Source organism: Opisthocomus hoazin, chromosome 14 (genome assembly GCF_030867145.1).
Source record: "Opisthocomus hoazin isolate bOpiHoa1 chromosome 14, bOpiHoa1.hap1, whole genome shotgun sequence".
In the NCBI taxonomy this organism is placed as follows: Eukaryota; Metazoa; Chordata; class Aves; order Opisthocomiformes; family Opisthocomidae; genus Opisthocomus; species Opisthocomus hoazin.
In genome coordinates, this window is record NC_134427.1 from 25,369,699 (window position 1) to 25,391,488 (window position 21,790).

The following is a 21,790-nucleotide window of genomic DNA, read 5'->3' on the forward strand; positions in this document are numbered from 1 at the left end:
CATGGGCAGATGAGGCTGAGCAACAGCTTTCCAGGCTAGCTTTTTCTGGCTGCGAGCTATCTGCAGACATTAGTGTTTTCGGAGCGTGCCTGCCGGAGGCCCCAAGCACGGACCCCAAATGATACGTTTGAAGTTTGAGGTGACAAGACAAGAAAGCAGCCCCAGTCTCTGTGCCTCTGTGCGAGCAGTGCCATGGGCAGATGAGGCTGAGCAACAGCTTTCCAGGCTAGCTCTTTCTGCCTGCGAGCTATCTGCAGACGTTCGCAATTTGTGAGCAGGACTGCTAGAGCCGCCCAGCACGGTCCACCTAAGCTACGTTTGAAGTTTGAGGTGGCAAGACAAGCAAGCAGCCCCAGTCTCTGTGTCTCTGTGCGCTCAGTGCCATCGGCAGATGAGGCTGAGAAACAGCTTTCCAAGCTAGCTCTTTCTGGCTGCCAGCTATCTGCAGACGTTCACATTTTCAGAGCAGGGTTACCGGAGGCGCCCGGCATGGACCCCCAAAGCTACGTTTGAAGTTAGGGTGGCAAGACAAGCAACCAGCCCCGGTCTCTGTGCCTCTGTGCAAGCAGTGCCATGGGCAGATGAGGCTGAGCAACAGCTTTCCAGGCTAGCTCTTTCTGGCTGCGAGCTATCTGCAGACGTTTGCATTTTCGGAGCAGGGCTGCCTGAGGCGCCCTGCACGGACCACCTAAGATACGTTTGAAGTTTGAGGGGGCAAGACAAGCAAGCAGCCCCAGTCTCTGTGCCTCTGTGCGAGCAGTGCCATGGGCAGATGAGGCTGAGCAACAGCTTTCCAGGCTAGCTTTTTCTGGCTGCGAGCTATCTGCAGACATTCGTGTTTTCGAAGAGTGCCTGCCGGAGGCCCCAAGCACGGACGCCAAATGATACGTTTGAAGTTTGAGGTGACAAGACAAGCAAGCAGCCCCAGTCTCTGTGCCTCTGTGCGAGCAGTGCCATGGGCAGATGAGGCTGAGCAACAGCTTTCCAGGCTAGCTCTTTCTGGCTGCCAGCTATCTGCAGACGTTCACATTTTCAGAGCAGGGTTACCGGAGGCGCCCGGCATGGACCCCCAAAGCTACGTTTGAAGTTAGGGTGGCAAGACAAGCAACCAGCCCCAGTCTCTGTGCCTCTGTGCAAGCAGTGCCATGGGCAGATGAGGCTGAGCAACAGCTTTCCAGGCTAGCTCTTTCTGCCTGCAAGCTATCTGAAGACGTTCGAATTTTTGAAGCAGAACTGATGGAGGCGTCCTGCACGGACCACCTAAGCTACGTTTGAAGTTTGAGGGGCAAGACAAGCAAGCAGCCCCAGTCTCTGTGCCTCTGTGCGAGCAGTGCCATGGGCAGATGAGGCTGAGCAACAGCTTTCCAGGCTAGCTCTTTCTGCCTGCGAGCTATCTGCAGACATTCGTGTTTTCGGAGCGTGCCTGCCGAAGGCGCCCGGCACGGACGCCAAATGATACGTTTGAACTTTGAGGTGACAAGACAAGCAAGCAGCCCCAGTCTCTGTGCCTCTGTGCGAGCAGTGCCATGGGCAGATGAGGCTGAGCAACAGCTTTCCAGGCTAGCTCTTTCTGCCTGCGAGCTATCTGCAGACGTTCGCAATTTGTGAGCAGGACTGCTAGAGCCGCCCAGCACGGTCCACCTAAGCTACGTTTGAAGTTTGAGGTGGCAAGACAAGCAAGCAGCACCAGTCTCTGTGTCTCTGTGCGCTCAGTGCCATCGGCAGATGAGGCTGAGCAACAGCTTTCCAGGCTAGCTCTTTCTGGCTGCCAGCTATCTGCAGACGTTCACATTTTCAGAGCAGGGTTACCGGAGGCGCCCGGCATGGACCCCCAAAGCTACGTTTGAAGTTAGGGTGGCAAGACAAGCAAGCAGCCCCAGTCTCTGTGCCTCTGTGCAAGCAGTGCCATGGGCAGATGAGGCTGAGCAACAGCTTTCCAGGCTAGCTCTTTCTGCCTGCGAGCTATATGAAGACGTTCGAATTTTTGAAGCAGAACTGATGGAGGCGTCCTGCACGGACCACCTAAGCTACGTTTGAAGTTTGAGGGGCAAGACAAGCAAGCAGCCCCAGTCTCTGTGCCTCTGTGCGAGCAGTGCCATGTTCAGATGAGGCTGAGCAACAGCTTTCCAGGCTAGCTTTTTCTGGCTGCGAGCTATCTGCAGACATTCTTGTTTTCGGAGCGTGCCTGCCGGAGGCCCCAAGCACGGACGCCAAATGATACGTTTGAAGTTTGAGGTGACAAGACAAGCAAGCAGCCCCAGTCTCTGTGCCTCTGTGCGAGCAGTGCCATGGGCAGATGAGGCTGAGCAACAGCTTTCCAGGCTAGCTCTTTCTGCCTGCGAGCTATCTGCAGAGGTTCGCAATTTGTGAGCAGGACTGCTAGAGCCGCCCAGCACGGTCCACCTAAGCTACGTTTGAAGTTTGAGGTGGCAAGACAAGCAAGCAGCCCCAGTCTCTGTGTCTCTGTGCGCTCAGTGCCATCGGCAGATGAGGCTGAGCAACAGCTTTCCAGGCTAGCTCTTTCTGGCTGCCAGCTATCTGCAGACGTTCACATTTTCAGAGCAGGGTTACCGGAGGCGCCCGGCATGGACCCCCAAAGCTACGTTTGAAGTTAGGGTGGGAAGACAAGCAACCAGCCCCAGTCTCTGTGCCTCTGTGCAAGCAGTGCCATGCGTAGATGAGGCTGAGCAACAGCTTTCCAGGCTAGCTCTTTCTGGCTGGGAACTATCTGCAGACGTTCGGACTTTCACAGCAGGGCTGTCGATAGTGCCCGACACGGAACCCCAAAGATACTTTTGAAGTTTGAGGGGGCAAGACAAGCAAGCAGCCCCAGTCTCTGTGCCTCTGTGCGAGCAGTGCCATGGGCAGATGAGGCTGAGCAACAGCTTTCCAGGCTAGCTCTTTCTGCCTGCAAGCTATCTGAAGACGTTCGAATTTTTGAAGCAGAACTGATGGAGGCGTCCTGCACGGACCACCTAAGCTACGTTTGAAGTTTGAGGGGCAAGACAAGCAAGCAGCCCCAGTCTCTGTGCCTCTGTGCGAGCAGTGCCATGGGCAGATGAGGCTGAGCAACAGCTTTCCAGGCTAGCTTTTTCTGGCTGCGAGCTATCTGCAGACATTCGTGTTTTCGGAGCGTGCCTGTCGGAGGCCCCAAGCACGGACGCCAAATGATACGTTTGAAGTTTGAGGTGACAAGACAAGCAAGCAGCCCCAGTCTCTGTGCCTCTGTGCGAGCAGTGCCATGGGCAGATGAGGCTGAGCAACAGCTTTCCAGGCTAGCTCTTTCTGCCTGCGAGCTATCTGCAGACGTTCGCAATTTGTGAGCAGGACTGCTAGAGCCGCCCAGCACGGTCCACCTAAGCTACGTTTGAAGTTTGAGGTGGCAAGACAAGCAAGCAGCCCCAGTCTCTGTGTCTCTGTGCGCTCAGTGCCATCGGCAGATGAGGCTGAGCAACAGCTTTCCAGGCTAGCTCTTTCTGGCTGCCAGCTATCTGCAGACGTTCACATTTTCAGAGCAGGGTTACCGGAGGCGCCCGGCATGGACCCCCAAAGCTACGTTTGAAGTTAGGGTGGCAAGACAAGCAACCAGCCCCAGTCTCTGTGCCTCTGTGCAAGCAGTGCCATGGGCAGATGAGGCTGAGCAACAGCTTTCCAGGCTAGCTCTTTCTGCCTGCGAGCTATCTGAAAACGTTCAGATTTTTGAAGCAGAACTGATGGAGGCGTCCTGCACGGACCACCTAAGCTACGTTTGAAGTTTGAGGGGCAAGACAAGCAAGCAGCCCCAGTCTCTGTGCCTCTGTGCGAGCAGTGCCATGGGCAGATGAGGCTGAGCAACAGCTTTCCAGGCTAGCTTTTTCTGGCTGCGAGCTATCTGCAGACGTTCGCAATTTGTGAGCAGGACTGCTAGAGCCGCCCAGCACGGTCCACCTAAGCTACGTTTGAAGTTTGAGGTGGCAAGACAAGCAAGCAGCCCCAGTCTCTGTGTCTCTGTGCGCTCAGTGCCATCGGCAGATGAGGCTGAGCAACAGCTTTCCAGGCTAGCTCTTTCTGGCTGCCAGCTATCTGCAGACGTTCACATTTTCAGAGCAGGGTTACCGGAGGCGCCCGGCATGGACCCCCAAAGCTACGTTTGAAGTTAGGGTGGCAAGACAAGCAACCAGCCCCAGTCTCTGTGCCTCTGTGCAAGCAGTGCCATCGGCAGATGAGGCTGAGCAACAGCTTTCCAGGCTAGCTCTTTCTGCCTGCGAGCTATCTGAAAACGTTCAGATTTTTGAAGCAGAACTGATGGAGGCGTCCTGCACGGACCACCTAAGCTACGTTTGAAGTTTGAGGGGCAAGACAAGCAAGCAGCCCCAGTCTCTGTGCCTCTGTGCGAGCAGTGCCATGGGCAGATGAGGCTGAGCAACAGCTTTCCAGGCTAGCTTTTTCTGGCTGCGAGCTATCTGCAGACATTCGTGTTTTCGGAGCGTGCCTGCCGAAGGCGCCCGGCACGGACGCCAAATGATACGTTTGAACTTTGAGGTGACAAGACAAGCAAGCAGCCCCAGTCTCTGTGCCTCTGTGCGAGCAGTGCCATGGGCAGATGAGGCTGAGCAACAGCTTTCCAGGCTAGCTCTTTCTGCCTGCGAGCTATCTGCAGACGTTCGCAATTTGTGAGCAGGACTGCTAGAGCCGCCCAGCACGGTCCACCTAAGCTACGTTTGAAGTTTGAGGTGGCAAGACAAGCAAGCAGCCCCAGTCTCTGTGTCTCTGTGCGCTCAGTGCCATTGGCAGATGAGGCTGAGCAACAGCTTTCCAGGCTAGCTCTTTCTGGCTGCCAGCTATCTGCAGACGTTCACATTTTCAGAGCAGGGTTACCGGAGGCGCCCGGCATGGACCCCCAAAGCTACGTTTGAAGTTAGGGTGGCAAGACAAGCAACCAGCCCCAGTCTCTGTGCCTCTGTGCAAGCAGTGCCATGCGTAGATGAGGCTGAGCAACAGCTTTCCAGGCTAGCTCTTTCTGGCTGCGAGCTATCTGCAGACGTTCGGACTTTCACAGCAGGGCTGTCGATAGTGCCCGACACGGAACCCCAAAGATACTTTTGAAGTTTGAGGGGGCAAGACAAGCAAGCAGCCCCAGTCTCTGTGCCTCTGTGCGAGCAGTGCCATGGGCAGATGAGGCTGAGCAACAGCTTTCCAGGCTAGCTCTTTCTGCCTGCAAGCTATCTGAAGACGTTCGAATTTTTGAAGCAGAACTGATGGAGGCGTCCTGCACGGACCACCTAAGCTACGTTTGAAGTTTGAGGGGCAAGACAAGCAAGCAGCCCCAGTCTCTGTGCCTCTGTGCGAGCAGTGCCATGGGCAGATGAGGCTGAGCAACAGCTTTCCAGGCTAGCTCTTTCTGCCTGCGAGCTATCTGCAGACGTTCGCAATTTGTGAGCAGGACTGCTAGAGCCGCCCAGCACGGTCCACCTAAGCTACGTTTGAAGTTTGAGGTGGCAAGACAAGCAAGCAGCCCCAGTCTCTGTGTCTCTGTGCGCTCAGTGCCATTGGCAGATGAGGCTGAGCAACAGCTTTCCAGGCTAGCTCTTTCTGGCTGCCAGCTATCTGCAGACGTTCACATTTTCAGAGCAGGGTTACCGGAGGCGCCCGGCATGGACCCCCAAAGCTACGTTTGAAGTTAGGGTGGCAAGACAAGCAACCAGCCCCAGTCTCTGTGCCTCTGTGCAAGCAGTGCCATGCGTAGATGAGGCTGAGCAACAGCTTTCCAGGCTAGCTCTTTCTGGCTGCGAGCTATCTGCAGACGTTCGGACTTTCACAGCAGGGCTGTCGATAGTGCCCGACACGGAACCCCAAAGATACTTTTGAAGTTTGAGGGGGCAAGACAAGCAAGCAGCCCCAGTCTCTGTGCCTCTGTGCGAGCAGTGCCATGGGCAGATGAGGCTGAGCAACAGCTTTCCAGGCTAGCTCTTTCTGCCTGCAAGCTATCTGAAGACGTTCGAATTTTTGAAGCAGAACTGATGGAGGCGTCCTGCACGGACCACCTAAGCTACGTTTGAAGTTTGAGGGGCAAGACAAGCAAGCAGCCCCAGTCTCTGTGCCTCTGTGCGAGCAGTGCCATGGGCAGATGAGGCTGAGCAACAGCTTTCCAGGCTAGCTTTTTCTGGCTGCGATCTATCTGCAGACATTCGTGTTTTCGGAGCGTGCCTGCCGGAGGCCCCAAGCACGGACGCCAAATGATACGTTTGAAGTTTGAGGTGACAAGACAAGCAAGCAGCCCCAGTCTCTGTGCCTCTGTGCGAGCAGTGCCATGGGCAGATGAGGCTGAGCAACAGCTTTCCAGGCTAGCTCTTTCTGCCTGCGAGCTCTCTGCAGACGTTCGCAATTTGTGAGCAGGACTGCTAGAGCCGCCCAGCACGGTCCACCTAAGCTACGTTTGAAGTTTGAGGTGGCAAGACAAGCAAGCAGCCCCAGTCTCTGTGTCTCTGTGCGCTCAGTGCCATCAGCAGATGAGGCTGAGCAACAGCTTTCCAGGCTAGTTCTTTCTGGCTGCCAGCTATCTGCAGACATTCACATTTTCAGAGCAGGGTTACCGGAGGCGCCCGGCATGGACCCCCAAAGCTACGTTTGAAGTTAGGGTGGCAAGACAAGCAACCAGCCCCAGTCTCTGTGCCTCTGTGCAAGCAGTGCCATGGGCAGATGAGGCTGAGCAACAGCTTTCCAGGCTAGCTCTTTCTGCCTGCGAGCTATCTGAAGACGTTCGAATTTTTGAAGCAGAACTGATGGAGGCGTCCTGCACGGACCACCTAAGCTACGTTTGAAGTTTGAGGTGACAAGACAAGCAAGCAGCCCCAGTCTCTGTGCCTCTGTGCGAGCAGTGCCATGGGCAGATGAGGCTGAGCAACAGCTTTCCAGGCTAGCTCTTTCTGCCTGCGAGCTATCTGCAGACGTTCGCAATTTGTGAGCAGGACTGCTAGAGCCGCCCAGCACGGTCCACCTAAGCTACGTTTGAAGTTTGAGGTGGCAAGACAAGCAAGCAGCCCCAGTCTCTGTGCCTCTGTGCGAGCAGTGCCATGGGCAGATGAGGCTGAGCAACAGCTTTCCAGGCTAGCTCTTTCTGGCTTCGAGCTATCTGCAGACGTTCACATTTTCAGAGCAGGGTTACCGGAGGCGCCCGGCATGGACCCCCAAAGCTACGTTTGAAGTTAGGGTGGGAAGACAAGCAACCAGCCCCAGTCTCTGTGCCTCTGTGCAAGCAGTGCCATGCGTAGATGAGGCTGAGCAACAGCTTTCCAGGCTAGCTCTTTCTGGCTGGGAACTATCTGCAGACGTTCGGACTTTCACAGCAGGGCTGTCGATAGTGCCCGACACGGAACCCCAAAGATACTTTTGAAGTTTGAGGGGGCAAGACAAGCAAGCAGCCCCAGTCTCTGTGCCTCTGTGCGAGCAGTGCCATGGGCAGATGAGGCTGAGCAACAGCTTTCCAGGCTAGCTCTTTCTGCCTGCAAGCTATCTGAAGACGTTCGAATTTTTGAAGCAGAACTGATGGAGGCGTCCTGCACGGACCACCTAAGCTACGTTTGAAGTTTGAGGGGCAAGACAAGCAAGCAGCCCCAGTCTCTGTGCCTCTGTGCGAGCAGTGCCATGGGCAGATGAGGCTGAGCAACAGCTTTCCAGGCTAGCTCTTTCTGCCTGCGAGCTATCTGCAGACGTTCGCAATTTGTGAGCAGGACTGCTAGAGCCGCCCAGCACGGTCCACCTAAGCTACGTTTGAAGTTTGAGGTGGCAAGACAAGCAAGCAGCCCCAGTCTCTGTGTCTCTGTGCGCTCAGTGCCATCGGCAGATGAGGCTGAGCAACAGCTTTCCAGGCTAGCTCTTTCTGGCTGCCAGCTATCTGCAGACGTTCACATTTTCAGAGCAGGGTTACCGGAGGCGCCCGGCATGGACCCCCAAAGCTACGTTTGAAGTTAGGGTGGCAAGACAAGCAACCAGCCCCAGTCTCTGTGCCTCTGTGCAAGCAGTGCCATGGGCAGATGAGGCTGAGCAACAGCTTTCCAGGCTAGCTCTTTCTGCCTGCGAGCTATCTGAAAACGTTCAGATTTTTGAAGCAGAACTGATGGAGGCGTCCTGCACGGACCACCTAAGCTACGTTTGAAGTTTGAGGGGCAAGACAAGCAAGCAGCCCCAGTCTCTGTGCCTCTGTGCGAGCAGTGCCATGGGCAGATGAGGCTGAGCAACAGCTTTCCAGGCTAGCTTTTTCTGGCTGCGAGCTATCTGCAGACGTTCGCAATTTGTGAGCAGGACTGCTAGAGCCGCCCAGCACGGTCCACCTAAGCTACGTTTGAAGTTTGAGGTGGCAAGACAAGCAAGCAGCCCCAGTCTCTGTGTCTCTGTGCGCTCAGTGCCATCGGCAGATGAGGCTGAGCAACAGCTTTCCAGGCTAGCTCTTTCTGGCTGCCAGCTATCTGCAGACGTTCACATTTTCAGAGCAGGGTTACCGGAGGCGCCCGGCATGGACCCCCAAAGCTACGTTTGAAGTTAGGGTGGCAAGACAAGCAACCAGCCCCAGTCTCTGTGCCTCTGTGCAAGCAGTGCCATCGGCAGATGAGGCTGAGCAACAGCTTTCCAGGCTAGCTCTTTCTGCCTGCGAGCTATCTGAAAACGTTCAGATTTTTGAAGCAGAACTGATGGAGGCGTCCTGCACGGACCACCTAAGCTACGTTTGAAGTTTGAGGGGCAAGACAAGCAAGCAGCCCCAGTCTCTGTGCCTCTGTGCGAGCAGTGCCATGGGCAGATGAGGCTGAGCAACAGCTTTCCAGGCTAGCTTTTTCTGGCTGCGAGCTATCTGCAGACATTCGTGTTTTCGGAGCGTGCCTGCCGAAGGCGCCCGGCACGGACGCCAAATGATACGTTTGAACTTTGAGGTGACAAGACAAGCAAGCAGCCCCAGTCTCTGTGCCTCTGTGCGAGCAGTGCCATGGGCAGATGAGGCTGAGCAACAGCTTTCCAGGCTAGCTCTTTCTGCCTGCGAGCTATCTGCAGACGTTCGCAATTTGTGAGCAGGACTGCTAGAGCCGCCCAGCACGGTCCACCTAAGCTACGTTTGAAGTTTGAGGTGGCAAGACAAGCAAGCAGCCCCAGTCTCTGTGTCTCTGTGCGCTCAGTGCCATTGGCAGATGAGGCTGAGCAACAGCTTTCCAGGCTAGCTCTTTCTGGCTGCCAGCTATCTGCAGACGTTCACATTTTCAGAGCAGGGTTACCGGAGGCGCCCGGCATGGACCCCCAAAGCTACGTTTGAAGTTAGGGTGGCAAGACAAGCAACCAGCCCCAGTCTCTGTGCCTCTGTGCAAGCAGTGCCATGCGTAGATGAGGCTGAGCAACAGCTTTCCAGGCTAGCTCTTTCTGGCTGCGAGCTATCTGCAGACGTTCGGACTTTCACAGCAGGGCTGTCGATAGTGCCCGACACGGAACCCCAAAGATACTTTTGAAGTTTGAGGGGGCAAGACAAGCAAGCAGCCCCAGTCTCTGTGCCTCTGTGCGAGCAGTGCCATGGGCAGATGAGGCTGAGCAACAGCTTTCCAGGCTAGCACTTTCTGCCTGCAAGCTATCTGAAGACGTTCGAATTTTTGAAGCAGAACTGATGGAGGCGTCCTGCACGGACCACCTAAGCTACGTTTGAAGTTTGAGGGGCAAGACAAGCAAGCAGCCCCAGTCTCTGTGCCTCTGTGCGAGCAGTGCCATGGGCAGATGAGGCTGAGCAACAGCTTTCCAGGCTAGCTCTTTCTGCCTGCGAGCTATCTGCAGACGTTCGCAATTTGTGAGCAGGACTGCTAGAGCCGCCCAGCACGGTCCACCTAAGCTACGTTTGAAGTTTGAGGTGGCAAGACAAGCAAGCAGCCCCAGTCTCTGTGTCTCTGTGCGCTCAGTGCCATTGGCAGATGAGGCTGAGCAACAGCTTTCCAGGCTAGCTCTTTCTGGCTGCCAGCTATCTGCAGACGTTCACATTTTCAGAGCAGGGTTACCGGAGGCGCCCGGCATGGACCCCCAAAGCTACGTTTGAAGTTAGGGTGGCAAGACAAGCAACCAGCCCCAGTCTCTGTGCCTCTGTGCAAGCAGTGCCATGCGTAGATGAGGCTGAGCAACAGCTTTCCAGGCTAGCTCTTTCTGGCTGCGAGCTATCTGCAGACGTTCGGACTTTCACAGCAGGGCTGTCGATAGTGCCCGACACGGAACCCCAAAGATACTTTTGAAGTTTGAGGGGGCAAGACAAGCAAGCAGCCCCAGTCTCTGTGCCTCTGTGCGAGCAGTGCCATGGGCAGATGAGGCTGAGCAACAGCTTTCCAGGCTAGCTCTTTCTGCCTGCAAGCTATCTGAAGACGTTCGAATTTTTGAAGCAGAACTGATGGAGGCGTCCTGCACGGACCACCTAAGCTACGTTTGAAGTTTGAGGGGCAAGACAAGCAAGCAGCCCCAGTCTCTGTGCCTCTGTGCGAGCAGTGCCATGGGCAGATGAGGCTGAGCAACAGCTTTCCAGGCTAGCTTTTTCTGGCTGCGATCTATCTGCAGACATTCGTGTTTTCGGAGCGTGCCTGCCGGAGGCCCCAAGCACGGACGCCAAATGATACGTTTGAAGTTTGAGGTGACAAGACAAGCAAGCAGCCCCAGTCTCTGTGCCTCTGTGCGAGCAGTGCCATGGGCAGATGAGGCTGAGCAACAGCTTTCCAGGCTAGCTCTTTCTGCCTGCGAGCTCTCTGCAGACGTTCGCAATTTGTGAGCAGGACTGCTAGAGCCGCCCAGCACGGTCCACCTAAGCTACGTTTGAAGTTTGAGGTGGCAAGACAAGCAAGCAGCCCCAGTCTCTGTGTCTCTGTGCGCTCAGTGCCATCGGCAGATGAGGCTGAGCAACAGCTTTCCAGGCTAGTTCTTTCTGGCTGCCAGCTATCTGCAGACATTCACATTTTCAGAGCAGGGTTACCGGAGGCGCCCGGCATGGACCCCCAAAGCTACGTTTGAAGTTAGGGTGGCAAGACAAGCAACCAGCCCCAGTCTCTGTGCCTCTGTGCAAGCAGTGCCATGGGCAGATGAGGCTGAGCAACAGCTTTCCAGGCTAGCTCTTTCTGCCTGCGAGCTATCTGAAGACGTTCGAATTTTTGAAGCAGAACTGATGGAGGCGTCCTGCACGGACCACCTAAGCTACGTTTGAAGTTTGAGGTGACAAGACAAGCAAGCAGCCCCAGTCTCTGTGCCTCTGTGCGAGCAGTGCCATGGGCAGATGAGGCTGAGCAACAGCTTTCCAGGCTAGCTCTTTCTGCCTGCGAGCTATCTGCAGACGTTCGCAATTTGTGAGCAGGACTGCTAGAGCCGCCCAGCACGGTCCACCTAAGCTACGTTTGAAGTTTGAGGTGGCAAGACAAGCAAGCAGCCCCAGTCTCTGTGCCTCTGTGCGAGCAGTGCCATGGGCAGATGAGGCTGAGCAACAGCTTTCCAGGCTAGCTCTTTCTGGCTTCGAGCTATCTGCAGACGTTCACATTTTCAGAGCAGGGTTACCGGAGGCGCCCGGCATGGACCCCCAAAGCTACGTTTGAAGTTAGGGTGGGAAGACAAGCAACCAGCCCCAGTCTCTGTGCCTCTGTGCAAGCAGTGCCATGCGTAGATGAGGCTGAGCAACAGCTTTCCAGGCTAGCTCTTTCTGGCTGGGAACTATCTGCAGACGTTCGGACTTTCACAGCAGGGCTGTCGATAGTGCCCGACACGGAACCCCAAAGATACTTTTGAAGTTTGAGGGGGCAAGACAAGCAAGCAGCCCCAGTCTCTGTGCCTCTGTGCGAGCAGTGCCATGGGCAGATGAGGCTGAGCAACAGCTTTCCAGGCTAGCTCTTTCTGCCTGCAAGCTATCTGAAGACGTTCGAATTTTTGAAGCAGAACTGATGGAGGCGTCCTGCACGGACCACCTAAGCTACGTTTGAAGTTTGAGGGGCAAGACAAGCAAGCAGCCCCAGTCTCTGTGCCTCTGTGCGAGCAGTGCCATGGGCAGATGAGGCTGAGCAACAGCTTTCCAGGCTAGCTTTTTCTGGCTGCGAGCTATCTGCAGACATTCGTGTTTTCGGAGCGTGCCTGTCGGAGGCCCCAAGCACGGACGCCAAATGATACGTTTGAAGTTTGAGGTGACAAGACAAGCAAGCAGCCCCAGTCTCTGTGCCTCTGTGCGAGCAGTGCCATGGGCAGATGAGGCTGAGCAACAGCTTTCCAGGCTAGCTCTTTCTGCCTGCGAGCTATCTGCAGACGTTCGCAATTTGTGAGCAGGACTGCTAGAGCCGCCCAGCACGGTCCACCTAAGCTACGTTTGAAGTTTGAGGTGGCAAGACAAGCAAGCAGCCCCAGTCTCTGTGTCTCTGTGCGCTCAGTGCCATCGGCAGATGAGGCTGAGCAACAGCTTTCCAGGCTAGCTCTTTCTGGCTGCCAGCTATCTGCAGACGTTCACATTTTCAGAGCAGGGTTACCGGAGGCGCCCGGCATGGACCCCCAAAGCTACGTTTGAAGTTAGGGTGGCAAGACAAGCAACCAGCCCCAGTCTCTGTGCCTCTGTGCAAGCAGTGCCATGGGCAGATGAGGCTGAGCAACAGCTTTCCAGGCTAGCTCTTTCTGCCTGCGAGCTATCTGAAAACGTTCAGATTTTTGAAGCAGAACTGATGGAGGCGTCCTGCACGGACCACCTAAGCTACGTTTGAAGTTTGAGGGGCAAGACAAGCAAGCAGCCCCAGTCTCTGTGCCTCTGTGCGAGCAGTGCCATGGGCAGATGAGGCTGAGCAACAGCTTTCCAGGCTAGCTTTTTCTGGCTGCGAGCTATCTGCAGACGTTCGCAATTTGTGAGCAGGACTGCTAGAGCCGCCCAGCACGGTCCACCTAAGCTACGTTTGAAGTTTGAGGTGGCAAGACAAGCAAGCAGCCCCAGTCTCTGTGTCTCTGTGCGCTCAGTGCCATCGGCAGATGAGGCTGAGCAACAGCTTTCCAGGCTAGCTCTTTCTGGCTGCCAGCTATCTGCAGACGTTCACATTTTCAGAGCAGGGTTACCGGAGGCGCCCGGCATGGACCCCCAAAGCTACGTTTGAAGTTAGGGTGGCAAGACAAGCAACCAGCCCCAGTCTCTGTGCCTCTGTGCAAGCAGTGCCATGGGCAGATGAGGCTGAGCAACAGCTTTCCAGGCTAGCTCTTTCTGCCTGCGAGCTATCTGAAAACGTTCAGATTTTTGAAGCAGAACTGATGGAGGCGTCCTGCACGGACCACCTAAGCTACGTTTGAAGTTTGAGGGGCAAGACAAGCAAGCAGCCCCAGTCTCTGTGCCTCTGTGCGAGCAGTGCCATGGGCAGATGAGGCTGAGCAACAGCTTTCCAGGCTAGCTTTTTCTGGCTGCGAGCTATCTGCAGACATTCGTGTTTTCGGAGCGTGCCTGCCGAAGGCGCCCGGCACGGACGCCAAATGATACGTTTGAACTTTGAGGTGACAAGACAAGCAAGCAGCCCCAGTCTCTGTGCCTCTGTGCGAGCAGTGCCATGGGCAGATGAGGCTGAGCAACAGCTTTCCAGGCTAGCTCTTTCTGCCTGCGAGCTATCTGCAGACGTTCGCAATTTGTGAGCAGGACTGCTAGAGCCGCCCAGCACGGTCCACCTAAGCTACGTTTGAAGTTTGAGGGGGCAAGACAAGCAAGCAGCCCCAGTCTCTGTGTCTCTGTGCGCTCAGTGCCATTGGCAGATGAGGCTGAGCAACAGCTTTCCAGGCTAGCTCTTTCTGGCTGCCAGCTATCTGCAGACGTTCACATTTTCAGAGCAGGGTTACCGGAGGCGCCCGGCATGGACCCCCAAAGCTACGTTTGAAGTTAGGGTGGCAAGACAAGCAACCAGCCCCGGTCTCTGTGCCTCTGTGCAAGCAGTGCCATGCGTAGATGAGGCTGAGCAACAGCTTTCCAGGCTAGCTCTTTCTGGCTGCGAGCTATCTGCAGACGTTCGGACTTTCACAGCAGGGCTGTCGATAGTGCCCGACACGGAACCCCAAAGATACTTTTGAAGTTTGAGGGGGCAAGACAAGCAAGCAGCCCCAGTCTCTGTGCCTCTGTGCGAGCAGTGCCATGGGCAGATGAGGCTGAGCAACAGCTTTCCAGGCTAGCTCTTTCTGCCTGCAAGCTATCTGAAGACGTTCGAATTTTTGAAGCAGAACTGATGGAGGCGTCCTGCACGGACCACCTAAGCTACGTTTGAAGTTTGAGGGGCAAGACAAGCAAGCAGCCCCAGTCTCTGTGCCTCTGTGCGAGCAGTGCCATGGGCAGATGAGGCTGAGCAACAGCTTTCCAGGCTAGCTTTTTCTGGCTGCGATCTATCTGCAGACATTCGTGTTTTCGGAGCGTGCCTGCCGGAGGCCCCAAGCACGGACGCCAAATGATACGTTTGAAGTTTGAGGTGACAAGACAAGCAAGCAGCCCCAGTCTCTGTGCCTCTGTGCGAGCAGTGCCATGGGCAGATGAGGCTGAGCAACAGCTTTCCAGGCTAGCTCTTTCTGCCTGCGAGCTATCTGCAGACGTTCGCAATTTGTGAGCAGGACTGCTAGAGCCGCCCAGCACGGTCCACCTAAGCTACGTTTGAAGTTTGAGGTGGCAAGACAAGCAAGCAGCCCCAGTCTCTGTGTCTCTGTGCGCTCAGTGCCATCGGCAGATGAGGCTGAGCAACAGCTTTCCAGGCTAGTTCTTTCTGGCTGCCAGCTATCTGCAGACATTCACATTTTCAGAGCAGGGTTACCGGAGGCGCCCGGCATGGACCCCCAAAGCTACGTTTGAAGTTAGGGTGGCAAGACAAGCAAGCAGCCCCAGTCTCTGTGCCTCTGTGCAAGCAGTGCCATGGGCAGATGAGGCTGAGCAACAGCTTTCCAGGCTAGCTCTTTCTGCCTGCGAGCTATCTGAAGACGTTCGAATTTTTGAAGCAGAACTGATGGAGGCGTCCTGCACGGACCACCTAAGCTACGTTTGAAGTTTGAGGGGCAAGACAAGCAAGCAGCCCCAGTCTCTGTGCCTCTGTGCGAGCAGTGCCATGGGCAGATGAGGCTGAGCAACAGCTTTCCAGGCTAGCTTTTTCTGGCTGCGAGCTATCTGCAGACATTCGTGTTTTCGGAGCGTGCCTGCCGAAGGCGTACGGCACGGACGCCAAATGATACGTTTGAACTTTGAGGTGACAAGACAAGCAAGCAGCCCCAGTCTCTGTGCCTCTGTGCGAGCAGTGCCATGGGCAGATGAGGCTGAGCAACAGCTTTCCAGGCTAGCTCTTTCTGCCTGCGAGCTATCTGCAGACGTTCGCAATTTGTGAGCAGGACTGCTAGAGCCGCCCAGCACGGTCCACCTAAGCTACGTTTGAAGTTTGAGGTGGCAAGACAAGCAAGTAGCCCCAGTCTCTGTGCCTCTGTGCGAGCAGTGCCATGGGCAGATGAGGCTGAGCAACAGCTTTCCAGGCTAGCTCTTTCTGGCTTCGAGCTATCTGCAGACGTTTGCATTTTCGGAGTAGGGCTGCGAGAGGCGCCATGCACGGACCACCTAAGATACGTTTGAAGTTTGAGGGGCAAGACAAGCAAGCAGCCCCAGTCTCTGTGCCTCTGTGCAAGCAGTGCCATGGGCAGATGTGGCTGAGCAACAGCTTTCCAGGCTAGCTCTTTCTGCCTGCGAGCTATATGAAGACGTTCGAATTTTTGGAGCAGAAGTGATGGAGGCGTCCTGCACGGACCACCTAAGATACGTTTGAAGTTTGAGGGGCAAGACAAGCAAGCAGCCCCAGTCTCTGTGCCTCTGTGCGAGCAGTGCCATGGGCAGATGAGGCTGAGCAACAGCTTTCCAGGCTAGCTTTTTCTGGCTGCGAGCTATCTGCAGACGTTCGCAATTTGTGAGCAGGAATGCTAGAGCCGCCCAGCACGGTCCACCTAAGCTACGTTTGAAGTTTGAGGTGGCAAGACAAGCAAGCAGCCCCAGTCTCTGTGTCTCTGTGCGCTCAGTGCCATCGGCAGATGAGGCTGAGCAACAGCTTTCCAAGCTAGCTCTTTCTGGCTGCCAGCTATCTGCAGGCGTTCACATTTTCAGAGCAGGGTTACCGGAGGCACCCGGCATGGACCCCCAAAGCTACGTTTGAAGTTAGGGTGGCAAGACAAGCAACCAGCCCCGGTCTCTGTGCCTCTGTGCAAGCAGTGCCATGGGCAGATGAGGCTGAGCAACAGCTTTCCAGGCTAGCTCTTTCTGGCTGCGAGCTATCTGCAGACGTTTGCATTTTCGGAGCAGGGCTGCCTGAGGCGCCCTGCACGGACCACCTAAGATACGTTTGAAGTTTGAGGGGGCAAGACAAGCAAGCAGCCCCAGTCTCTGTGCCTCTGTGCGAGCAGTGCCATGGGCAGATGAGGCTGAGCAACAGCTTTCCAGGCTAGCTTTTTCTGGCTGCGAGCTATCTGCAGACATTCGTGTTTTCGAAGAGTGCCTGCCGGAGGCCCCAAGCACGGACGCCAAATGATACGTTTGAAGTTTGAGGTGACAAGACAAGCAAGCAGCCCCAGTCTCTGTGCCTCTGTGCGAGCAGTGCCATGGGCAGATGAGGCTGAGCAACAGCTTTCCAGGCTAGCTCTTTCTGCCTGCGAGCTATCTGCAGAGGTTCGCAATTGGTGAGCAGGACTGCTAGAGCCGCCCAGCACGGTCCACCTAAGCTACGTTTGAAGTTTGAGGTGGCAAGACAAGCAACCAGCCCCAGTCTCTGTGTCTCTGTGCGCTCAGTGCCATCGGCAGATGAGGCTGAGCAACAGCTTTCCAGGCTAGCTCTTTCTGGCTGCCAGCTATCTGCAGACGTTCACATTTTCAGAGCAGGGTTACCGGAGGCGCCCGGCATGGACCCCCAAAGCTACGTTTGAAGTTAGGGTGGCAAGACAAGCAACCAGCCCCAGTCTCTGTGCCTCTGTGCAAGCAGTGCCATGCGTAGATGAGGCTGAGCAACAGCTTTCCAGGCTAGCTCTTTCTGGCTGGGAACTATCTGCAGACGTTCGCATTTTCGGAGCAGGGATGGTAGAGGCGCCTGGCACGGACCACTTATGCTACGTTTGAAGTGTGAGGGGGCAAGACAAGCAAGCAGCCCCAGTCTCTGTGCCTCTGTGCGAGCAGTGCCATGGGCAGATGAGGCTGAGCAACAGCTTTCCAGGCTAGCTCTTTCTGCCTGCGAGCTATCTGCAGACGTTCGCAATTTGTGAGCAGGACTGCTAGAGCCGCCCAGCACGGTCCACCTAAGCTACGTTTGAAGTGTGAGGGGGCAAGACAAGCAAGCAGCCCCAGTCTCTGTGTCTCTGTGCGCTCAGTGCCATCGGCAGATGAGGCTGAGCAACAGCTTTCCAGGCTAGCTCTTTCTGGCTGCCAGCTATCTGCAGACGTTCACATTTTCAGAGCAGGGTTACCGGAGGCGCCCGGCATGGACCCCCAAAGCTACGTTTGAAGTTAGGGTGGCAAGACAAGCAACCAGCCCCAGTCTCTGTGCCTCTGTGCAAGCAGTGCCATGGGCAGATGAGGCTGAGCAACAGCTTTCCAGGCTAGCTCTTTCTGCCTGCAAGCTATCTGAAGACGTTCGAATTTTTGAAGCAGAACTGATGGAGGCGTCCTGCACGGACCACCTAAGCTACGTTTGAAGTTTGAGGGGCAAGACAAGCAAGCAGCCCCAGTCTCTGTGCCTCTGTGCGAGCAGTGCCATGGGCAGATGAGGCTGAGCAACAGCTTTCCAGGCTAGCTCTTTCTGGCTGCCAGCTATCTGCAGACGTTCACATTTTCGGAGCAGGGTTACCGGAGGCGCCCGGCATGGACCCCCAAAGCTACGTTTGAAGTTAGGGTTGCAAGACAAGCAACCAGCCCCAGTCTCTGTGCCTCTGTGCAAGCAGTGCCATGCGTAGATGAGGCTGAGCAACAGCTTTCCAGGCTAGCTTTTTCTGGCTGGGAACTATCTGCAGACGTTCGCATTTTCGGAGCAGGGATGGTAGAGGCGCCTGGCACGGACCACCTATGCTACGTTTGAAGTGTGAGGGGCAAGACAAGCAAGCAGCCCCAGTCTCTGTGCCTCTGTGCGAGCAGTGCCATGGGCAGATGAGGCTGAGCAACAGCTTTCCAGGCTAGCTCTTTCTGGCTGCGAGCTATATGCAGATTTTCACATTTTCAGAGCAGGGTTGCCGAAGGCGCCCGGCACGGACCGCCTAAGACATGTTTGAAGTTTGAGGTGGCAAGACAAGCAAGCAGCCCCAGTCTCTGTGCCTCTGTGCGAGCAGTGCCATGGGCAGATGAGACTGAGCAACAGCTTTCCAGGCTAGCTCTTTCTGCCTGCGAGCTATCTGCAGAAGTTCGCAATTTGTGAGCAGGACTGCTAGAGCCGCCCAGCACGGTCCACCTAAGCTACGTTTGAAGTTTGAGGGGGCAAGACAAGCAAGCAGCCCCAGTCTCTGTGCCTCTGTGCGTGCAGTGCCATCGGCAGATGAGGCTGAGCAACAGCTTTCCAGGCTAGCTCTTTCTGGCTGCCAGCTATCTGCAGACGTTCACATTTTCAGAGCAGGGTTACCGGAGGCGCCCGGCATGGACAACCTAAGCTACGTTTGAAGTTTGAGGGGGCAAGACAAGCAAGCAGCCCCAGTCTCTGTGTTTCTGTGAGAGCAGTGCAATGCGTAGATGAGGCTGAGCAACAGCTTTCCAGGCTAGCTCTTTCTGGCTGCGAGCTATCTGCAGACGTTCGGATTTTCGGAGCAGAACTGATGGAGGCGCCCGGCATGGACCACCTAAGATAAGTTTGAAGTTTGAGGGGGCAAGACAAGCAAGCAGCCCCAGTCTCTGTGCCTCTGTGCGAGCAGTGCCATGGGCAGATGAGGCTGAGCAACAGCTTTCCAGGCTAGCTTTTTCTGCCTGCAAGCTATCTGCAGACGTTCGCATTTTCGGAGCAGGGCTGCCTGAGGCGCCCGGAATGGACCACCTAAGATACGTTTGCAGTTTGAGGGGGCAAGACAAGCAAGCAGCCCCAGTCTCTGTGCCTCTGTGCGAGCAGTGCCATGGGCAGATGAGGCTGAGCAACAGCTTTCCAGGCTAGCTCTTTCTGCCTGCCAGCTATCTGCCGACGTTCTCATTTTCAGAGCAGGGCTGACGGAGGGCCCCTGCACGGACCCCCAAAGTTACGTTTGAAGTTTAAGGTGCCAAGACAAGCAAGCAGCCCCAGTCTCTGTGCCTCTGTGCGAGCAGTGCCATGGGCAGATGACGCTGAACAACAGCTTTCCAGGCTAGCTCTTTCTGCCTGCGAGCTATCTGCAGACGTTCGTGTTTTCGGAGCAGAACTGATGGAGGCACCCGGCATGGACCACCTAAGATAAGTTTGAAGTTTGAGGGGGCAAGACAAGCAAGCAGCCCCAGTCTCTGTGCCTCTGTGCGAGCAGTGCCATGGGCAGATGAGGCTGAGCAACAGCTTTCCAGGCTAGCTCTTTCTGGCTCCGAGCTATATGCAGATTTTCACATTTTCAGAGCAGAGTTGCCGGAGGCGCCCGGCATGGACCCCCAAAGCTACGTTTGAAGTTAGGGTGGGAAGACAAGCAACCAGCCCCAGTCTCTGTGCCTCTGTGCAAGCAGTGCCATGCGTAGATGAGGCTGAGCAACAGCTTTCCAGGCTAGCTCTTTCTGGCTGGGAACTATCTGCAGACGTTCGCATTTTCGGAGCAGGGATGGTAGAGGCGCCTGGCACGGACCACCTATGCTACGTTTGAAGTGTGAGGGGGCAAGACAAGCAAGCAGCCCCAGTCTCTGTGCCTCTGTGCGAGCAGTGCCATGGGCAGATGAGGCTGAGCAACAGCTTTCCAGGCTAGCTTTTTCTGCCTGCGAGCTATCTGCAGACGTTTGCATTTTCGGAGCAGGGCTGCCAGAGGCGCCCTGCACGGACCACCTAAGCTACGTTTGAAGTGTGAGGGGGCAAGACAAGCAAGCAGCCCCAGTCTCTGTGCCTCTGTGCGAGCAGTGCCATGGGCAGATGAGGCTGAGTAACAGCTTTCCAGGGTAGCTCTTTTTGCGTGCGAGCTATCTGCAGACATTCGTATTTTCGGAGCGTGCCTGACCGAGGCCGCAAGCACGGACGCCAAATGATACGTTTGAAGTTTGAGGTCACAAGACAAGCAAGCAGCCCCAGTCTCTGTGCCTCTGTGCGAACAGTGCCATGGGCAGATGAGGCTGAGCAACAGCTTTCCAGGCTAGCTCTTTCTGCCTGCGAGCTATCTGCAGACGTTCGCAATTTGTGAGCAGGGCTGCCGGAGGCCCCCTGCACGGTCCCCCAATGCTACGTTTGAAGTTTGAGGTGTCAAGACAAGCAAGCAGCCCCAGTCTCTGTGCCTCTATGCGAGCAGTGCCATGGGCAGATGAGGCTGAAGAACAGCTTTCCAGGCTAGCTCTTTCTGGCTGAGAACTATCTGCAGACGTTCGCATTTTCGGAGCAGGGCTGCCAGAGGCGCCCTGCACGGACCACCTAAGACATGTTTGAAGTTTGAGGTTGCAAGACAAGCAAGCAGCCTCAGTCTCTGTGCCTCTGTGCGAGCAGTGCCATGGGCAGATGAGGCTGAGCAACAAATTTCCAGGCTAGCTCTTTCTGCCTGGGAGCTATCTGCAGAAGTTCGCATTTTCGGAGCAGGGCTGATGGATGCGTCCGGCACGGAGCACCTAAGATACGTTTGAAGTTTGAGAGGCAGGACAAGCAAGCAGCCCCAGTCTCTGTGCCTCTGTGCGAGCAGTGCCATGGGCAGATGAGGCTGAGCAACAGCTTTCCAGGCTAGCTCTTTCTGCCTGGGAACTATCTGCAGACATTCGCATTTTCAGAGCAGGGATGCCTGAGGCCCCTTGCACGGAGACCCTAATTTACGTTTGAAGTTGGAGTGGGCAAGACAAGCAAGCAGCCCCAGTCTCTGTGCCTCTGTGCGAGCAGTGCCATCGGCAGATGAGGCTGAGCAACAGCTTTCCAGGCTAGCTCTTTCTGCCTGCGAGCTATCTGCAGATGTTCGCATTTTCAGAGCAGGGCTGACGGAGGCGCACGGCAAGGACCACCTAAGCTATGTTTGAAATCTGAGGTGGCAAGACAAGCAAGCAGCCCCAGTCTCTGTGCCTCTGTGCGAGCAGTGCCATGGGCAGATGAGGCTGAGCAACAGCTTTCCAGGCTAGCTCTTTCTGGCTGCCAGCTATCTGCAGACGTTCACATTTTCAGAGCAGGGTTACCGGAGGCGCCCGGCATGGACCCCCAAAGCTACGTTTCAAGTTAGGGTGGCAAGACAAGCAAGCAGCCCCAGTCTCTGTGCCTCTGTGCAAGCAGTGCCATGCGTAGATGAGGCTGAGCAACAGCTTTCCAGGCTAGCTCTTTCTGGCTGGGAACTATCTGCAGACATTCGCATTTTCAGAGCAGGGATGGTAGAGGCGCCTGGCACGGACCACTTATGCTACGTTTGAAGTGTGAGGGGGCAAGACAAGCAAGCAGCCCCAGTCTATGTGCCTCTGTGCCAGCAGTGCCATGGGCAGATGAGGCTGAGCAACAGCTTTCCAGGCTAGCTCTTTCTGGCTGCCAGCTATCTGCAGACGTTCACATTTTCAGAGCAGGGCTGCCAGAGGCGCCCTGCACGGACCACCTAAGCTACGTTTGAAGTGTGAGGGGGCAAGACAAGCAAGCAGCCCCAGTCTCTGTGCCTCTGTGCGAGCAGTGCCATGGGCAGATGAGGCTGAGTAACAGCTTTCCAGGGTAGCTCTTTTTGCGTGCGAGCTATCTGC